Source organism: Marmota marmota, unplaced genomic scaffold (assembly GCF_001458135.2).
Source record: "Marmota marmota marmota unplaced genomic scaffold, marMar, whole genome shotgun sequence".
NCBI lineage: Eukaryota > Metazoa > Chordata > Mammalia > Rodentia > Sciuridae > Marmota > Marmota marmota.
The window spans coordinates 9,370,400-9,377,597 of NW_026000142.1; the positions used below are offsets into that span (position 1 = coordinate 9,370,400).

The 7,198-nt window shown below is 43.3% G+C and overlaps 1 protein-coding gene across 1 annotated transcript in view; it reads left to right on the forward strand.

Annotated features, from left to right (window-relative positions):
- Positions 1–6,896: 6,896 nt before the first annotated feature.
- Positions 6,897–7,198, forward strand: part of Foxp2 (forkhead box P2) — a 546,252-nt gene continuing 545,950 nt past the window's right edge. The window contains exon 1 of the mRNA XM_048786006.1: positions 6,897–7,064. The gene's annotated coding sequence lies outside the window, so the exon portion shown is untranslated. The remainder of the gene's footprint in view (positions 7,065–7,198) is intronic.

A 7,198-nucleotide genomic window follows, 5' to 3' on the forward strand; every position in this document is an offset into this window, starting at 1 on the left:
TCAGGGATCTAATCTTACATATCTTTAATTCTCAGATTGATTCTCAGAAAACCCACCACAGTGCTTAGTATATAAATATTTGTTGAGCCATTAAATGGTATAGTTGGGAATTTGAATGCCAGATTTAATATATCTTTATATGTATCTGCTAAGTTTTTTAATATAAAAAATAATGAAAATCTTCTGTTGCAACTGTTTTAGCTAGACATTTGGGTAGCAAAGCAGACTTACAAATTTTCTGAAAATGATATACAGCTAGAAATACAGCTAATGTTCTGACAGTATGTACTGAACATTTAAAGTATATTTTGGGGGTACAATTTTCATTCATTCATTTCAAAAAAAGAATTTTAAACATCTACTTGCTATGCATATTTGTTGTGGCAAGCAAAACACTTAACCTTTTATCTCACTGGCTGTAGTGGACCTTTGCCAGATTCTAGATGCCATGTGTTTTAGATAGTAATAAAGGGGATGCACTGGAAACAAGAGATATGAATATAGAAAAAGGTGACTGGAAAGTTATCAAGAATGATTGAGTAAGAAATTGTGAAGGATGAAAGCAAAGCAGCAACCCTGGGGATAGATGGAAGAGGGCAATGGAAGACTCAATAAGTAAAAATACACAAAGACTAATCTGTTTGGATATGAGAAGATGGAGGGAGTGACAGATCTTTTTGGCTTTAAGGATTCAGTGGATTAAGTTATCATTGACGATGAATAAGGTGAAGTTAAAATATAGCTGATGAAGAAGAAAAGTGGGGAACCTGGTATGTCTACATAATTCTGATGGTGCTATTAACAAACAGTTGAATAGACAGATTTGGTGTTTGGGTAAGAAATATCTGTAGGAAATTTTAGAAGTTGTCATTGTGAAAGTAGTGAAACAAAAATCATGGCAGAGAGAGGGAAAAAAAGGAGGTGAAATAGAGGAGAAGGAAATACAAAGGAGAATAAGAATGAGGAGGAGCATAAGGGAAGGAGAAGTGGGCCAATAACTGACATTCTGTGTAGTTTTTTTTTTTTACAACTAACCACTTTAGTATATTTTGGGAGCATGCTACAATGGTAATAGATGTCATATAATATTCAAAATAAAAATCTATACTGATATAGAACTTTGATGTAGTTATTTTTCACTCATGGCTTAAAAAAAACAGTGCTGTTTTGCCTCACAGCCTTATAATGCTTTCATTTCTTTAAAGTTTAGTGAAGGCAAGTTGCTGGTTTCTCCTCCCATGAGTCCCTGAGATAATTAACCCTGAAAAATATCATAAACTATGGCTTGTTTTAGCACCTCTTGCCATCAGTTTTTCTATGGTGAGCACAGGCAATCAACAGTGATGCACGCTTTACATGATTGAAAAAAAAATCTTGTAGCTAAGTGCCTTTTTAAAAAAAGAATTCTTTTGGTTGTAGATGGATACAATACCTTAATTTCATTTATTTATTTTTATGTGGTACTACTGAAGATTGAACCCAGTGCCTCAAACATGCTAAAACATGCTATATGAGGGATGCAACACTAAGCCACAACTCCAGTCCACTAATTGACTTTTGAAGAAGCAAGTCATCAGACTCTCCCCATCCCATGTACTATGGTGGACAGGACATGACAGTTAACCATCTTCAGTACTGTAATGAAATATGATAGGCTTTGCTATCACTGAACCATAGTATTTTTGATGGATGTGAAGAAAATGTAGAGACCAGGGGAAATGTGACTAAAATGCCTTTTTTTCTGGAATAAGAAAAAAAAAGGGCGATTATATGTTTAGAAATATTAAGCAGTTCAATAATAATTGAAGTTTTACCAACTGGCTATGGGAGTTTGCTTTCATGTCTGGCTTTTCCTTTATGATTTTTAAAATGTGCGGAGTGGACTAGACTATCTTGAAGTTTCATTTAGTTCTAAAATTTCATAGTAATTCTGAGACATACCAATTCTAAGACTAATTTAATGTTAGAAACATCAACAGGCAAAGGACTCTTATGTCAGGCAGCTCTACATATCTGAATCAACGTGGCAGGAAGTAAATATCAGGGATTGGCCAATTTAAGTAGGCTTAGTCTTAGACTATGTCTCAGAAGGATCTGGATTCTATTAACTTAAATGCTATGAAATTGTCGTTTGTGTAGTTCAAATATAGACAATTTTGTATATTTCAACTTATTCTAGTATGAATATAAGCAAGCCATTGCATTTTGGTTTAATTCATTTTTATTTATTTATTTATTTATTTTGGAAAATATAGACTTGATAACCAATTCATTAAAACAGAAAGGGGTGCAATGTTATACAGTAAGATATTCTGAAACACTTAAAATATAGATACAATATACATATTATACCTTTGGAGTGTTATGTAAAAAAGATGTAGTGTTCAACTCATGATGGAGGCTTTTGATTCGGTATTGGAAATCTTCATTCAGTAATTGTCCTTTTGCTGTATTCATTTGGATAAAGTCTTCTTTTGTATAGACTCTATTTTGCCTGGAAGATTCTATCCCAGAGCAACCCATCTTTGTCTTTCCAACAAGATCAATCAAAACTAGAATCTAATATTAACTATCTTCCAGTCATTTTTTTGACACTTGCATCCAACTTCTTAGCAGAGACATGTTGTAGTTACATGTTTTAAGATTAGCTATATTAACAAAAAATTAGTTTGTATTTATTTAAGGGAGAACTGGGCATCAATTTTCACTGCAAAACACTGCTGGCCCCTGAAGTTGAGTCCCCATGGTTCATATCAGCAGCTTAGTAGATGCCAGGGTAGGAGCTGGGGGCGATGGAAATCTGCAGACCTAAAACTGATTTGAAAAGGCTTTATCTGCAGGCTGGCAGATGTGGGGTATTTATTTCTGAAGAGTAGAGAATCCTGGTAGAAGTAGAGGGCTTATGAACAAACATTTGTTTCCTCAGGATCCACGTAAATTCAGACCACAGGTCATAAAAACACAATGGGAAGTACAGTCTGTGATTTTAAAAAAAGAGAAAAAAAAAAGTTGGGAAAGCTCATTAAGATTTATTATAGGTCCCAAATTTTGTAGTCCCGAAGCTTAACGACAGATGGTGGTGTAACTCCACCAATTTCACAACATCTACATCCAATTTGACATTGTAACACATATTACCCTTGTTTTGACTTCGGTGAAACTAGAATTTTCTATTTTTCCTAAATGTATCTGGGAGGAGAGTGGGGATGGATTGCGTTAAAGGAGTCTGTTTATTTACTCGTCTTCAGAAAACTGCAGTTGAAGTGAAAAATTGGAACCTGGTACGTGCCTCTTTCTGTGTGGAAGAAAAAATATTTTGCCTTACACCTAAAGATTTTTTCTTACAGACTATTTTTAGTAATATAACTTTGAGGTGGTATCTTTAGCAGGAAAAAAAATGCTTTTAAAAATTGTGATCCTCCAGACATCTAATAAGTGAGTTAAAATTTAGGCGTAAGTCACAAATACCCTGAAGATGGCTTTAGAAGAAAAATGTAGTTGTTGTTAGACTCAAAGTTCTGGAAAAAAAAGAGATTTTAGTATGTGAATAACTATATTTTTATAACAATTAACTAAAAATCCAAGCGGCTATTTCAGAGCATTATTAACATTAAACATTTCTAGTGTGTCATCTGAGTATGTCGCTTTTCTTCAAAATAGCTTTAGTTAGTCTCATTTGGTGTGGTTTATTTCGCACAAGATACGCTGGCAGATACCATTTCAAACGAATTTATCTTTCCTTGGGACCGCAAAAGAGCAGTGCTTCGGATTTTGTTGATTTGCGGTTTCATCGTAAAATAAAATGGAAATCAAATGAATTTTCGTGAGCAACCCTCAAGGTCCACTTAGTGAAACTCCTCACTCACCCAGTAACCCAGTTTAACTTTTCCCTGGAACCTCTTTAAATGACTTTTGCAGACCCACGTGCTCCAAAGCAGACCTGAGCTGTGGCTACGAGCTGTGCGGCGACTTCAGGGACAGAATTTGGCTTTCTGTCTCTCTTGGATAAGCAGTGTTTCGTTTAAAGGCTGGCGTGATCCAGTGAGCTGACCAGTGACTTGTGCAAAAGAAAACTATTCGTTCGCTGTTTGCCCTTTCAGCGTTTTCCTCCGCTGCGGAAACCCGGTTTTCCTATTATTATACTTGAACTTTTTTGGAGTCTGTTAGCACAGGGCGCTAAACCCCGGCCGGCTCCAGCAGCAGCCGAGGCGAACAAAGCCTGCAGTGTTCCGGGCCATGCTGGGGCGGGGGTGGTGGGCGAGTTCAAGGAATTGCAAATAAATATATTTTATGACCACCCATCAACAAACTACGTGCCACCGTGGCAGCCCCTGGTAGCCGGCTATGTCTGCACTGTGGCCAGAAGCGGGGGCTGGGAGGGAGGCGTCAGGAGAAGGGGAGCGAGCGGCGAGCCCCGGGCCTGAACTTTCACCTCTCGAACCCGAGCCCAGCCCATTGGCTGTGGCAGAGGGATCCAGCAAGGGCAGCGGCTCCTGGCAGGACCTGCTTTCTCTACTCCCAGGGCGTCTTCCCGTCGGGAAGGGTTGGTGGCCAGGGGAACCGCAGCAGGCAAGGAAGAGATAAAGGGGTGAAGATAAACAGGGGCACAAGGGGGGTTGGGGGGTACAGTCTGTCTTACAAAGACGACTGGGAGGGTATGCAGCCAGTTTATGAAGATGAGTTCCTCCGACTGAGATAGCCTTTTGCACCTCTAGGCGCTTGGCTATTTGTACTTGTAGGAAAGAAGCATCAGAGGCTGCGAATTTCACCAAAACGTGTCTTTGTGTACAAAAGAAAAAAAAAAAAAAAAAAGTGAAAGGCTAACTAAACCCGTTCCCCTCCAAGGCTTGAGAAAGTAACCGTCCTTCTCCTCTCTAGGAACTTGAACTTATTATCTCCAGTGGCCCAGACTCCTTTGTAATCCATGTTTCCAGCTCACTTCCTCGGGACACCTGGAGAGAAGGGGAAGTAAGTGGGGTCGAAGTATGCAAGGGAGGAAGAAGAAAAAGAAGTGAGACGCTGTACACCTCTGGACTGTTCTATTACCTTTATTCACAAATCCCGTGGAAAGGGACGTTCTAGGTTTTCTAAGGATTTCGACTGTTTGCCCTTCCACTTTTCCCAAAGAGTTGCAGGTTAATTCAGAGAGTCCGTTTTAATTTGGGTTTGTTAGCGAAGCATAAACGCAGATTACTTAACATAATATAATCCCTACCTTTCATAAGGGCAAGGTAGGGCCATTTGGGTCTGGCGTTTTCTAATATTAATGACTGCTCCCTCCTCCTCTCTGCGTTCCCATCTTTTAAAAAAGATTCGGATCATCTGTCCACAGTTCAGCCGGCATTTAGCAAAGACCATTTGGAAAAGAGTGAGAACACAATCCATAAGCAGAGCAACTTAACGACTGCCTGGAGTTTAAAAGCTAACAGCACAGCAATTCAGCTCCTAGTCTACCTAGGTCCTTGTACTCCTGGCTGGGGCCGCCCTTCTAAAACCAGCCCCGTGGCTTATTGACTTAATTGGTTTCACTAGAAAACCTGACGGCATGTTTACAAATGTGGGTGCCAGGGCTGCTTCCTCCCCGGGAGAATTGCGGGTTCTGAAGGGGAGAGTTGGTGCCAAGTGTGTGTGTGAGCTCGCGTCTGCCCTTTAGAGAAAAGGGCGTGCTGCTCTTTGAGAAAAGGGAAGAGTCTGAAGGCAAGTTGGTGCTGCTCACTCATCTTCCCAGTCACCACCACCCACTCTTCTGCCACCGAGATGTTAAAGTTAGCCGTTTTTTTCTCCGGGGAGGAGGGTCGGGAAGAAGTCCCGGGCCAAGCTCGGTTCACTACGGCCTCTTGGCTGCAGCTATTTGGAGAAAAGTTTCAGCGCCTTTCGGAAAGCCACGCTTTACGATTGACTTGTGAGCAGAGCACAGGCTCAGGCGGCGAGCGCGCAGAAAACGCAACGGGCGGAGGGTCCACGGCCCGCGGGCAGGCAGCCTGAGGAGGGGCTGGTGGGAGATGGTAGGGAGTGACCGCCCACCCGGCGCTTGGGCTAGGAAGGGGCTCCGGAGGAACCCCTGCCCAGATTCTGGTCTTGCGTCCCAAACGGGCTGTCTTGCCTTCGGCCTTTCCCCTGTCATTCCCCTCAGTCCTGCGCGGGCCAGCAAGCCGCTTCACACCCTGCGGATAGATCAGGGACCAGGTGCTGGAGACAAGGCCAGAGCATCCCGCACACCGGCGCTTCGGCTTTGAAGGGCGTGTGGAGCAGGCTCTGGCAATTTCTTCTCTCCTTTCATTCTTGTTACTTTTGCTTCCCCCAGTAACTGTTAGGGTCGTCAGGAAAGCCTCAGACCCTAAAATTCCCAGCTCCGTGGCCCCCGTTCTTCCAAGCCCCGCCTCGGTGACCTGGGCTGCGCGATCACCAGGAAGCCCAAGAACTCCTGGGCCCAAGTGAGACAGGAGCCACGACAATGAGGAGTGAGAAAGACACTCGGCCTTTCTCCGCCCAGGGCCGTAGAGGCGCACACCATGAAAAGAAAGGCCAATCAGCGTTTTAACGCACGCTGGGGTCTCCCTTTCTGACTCCCTTGTACTTTAACTACCTGCCACCAAGGGCTTTGGATCCCTTCGAGGCTTTCTGCACTTCACGTGGAATCCCCTGTTTCATTTGCCAGCAGCTCCGTCTGCTGAGAGGACGTACTTTGGGGACTGCCAAGAAGCAGCAGACACAACTCGGCTTTGCCAATACAGCATACGGTTTTGTTCTCGCCTCCCTCCCCACCCCCTTCCCTGACTCGCCGTCTGGGGCGAAAGGGAGGAGGCGGAGCGGGAGGTGGAGAGAAGGGTGGGGGTGGGGGAAGATCAGGCGCAGAACAAACAAGTTCTCCAGCGAGTTGTTTACATAGCAGGTGGACCTGACGTCAGTCTGGAGGCTCCACTGCCAATCCGAACAATATTCTGCCCCGCATTTCCCCCTCCCATGAAGTTGGGGGATAGCTGGAGTGGGGAGACAGGCATCTTAACCGGCTGGTTCCAAACCACTTTTTGGATCAACAACAACGACAACAATAACAGCGCAAAGTAAGACAAAACAAACAAGTGGCCCAGCAGTACTTCAGAATCTTCTGAGGCGTCCCTTCCTCCACCCCGCCCCTTGGAAGAGAGGCGGCCCCGCGCGCAGTGTGTGTACAGTTTGCATTGCCAACAACACGCGC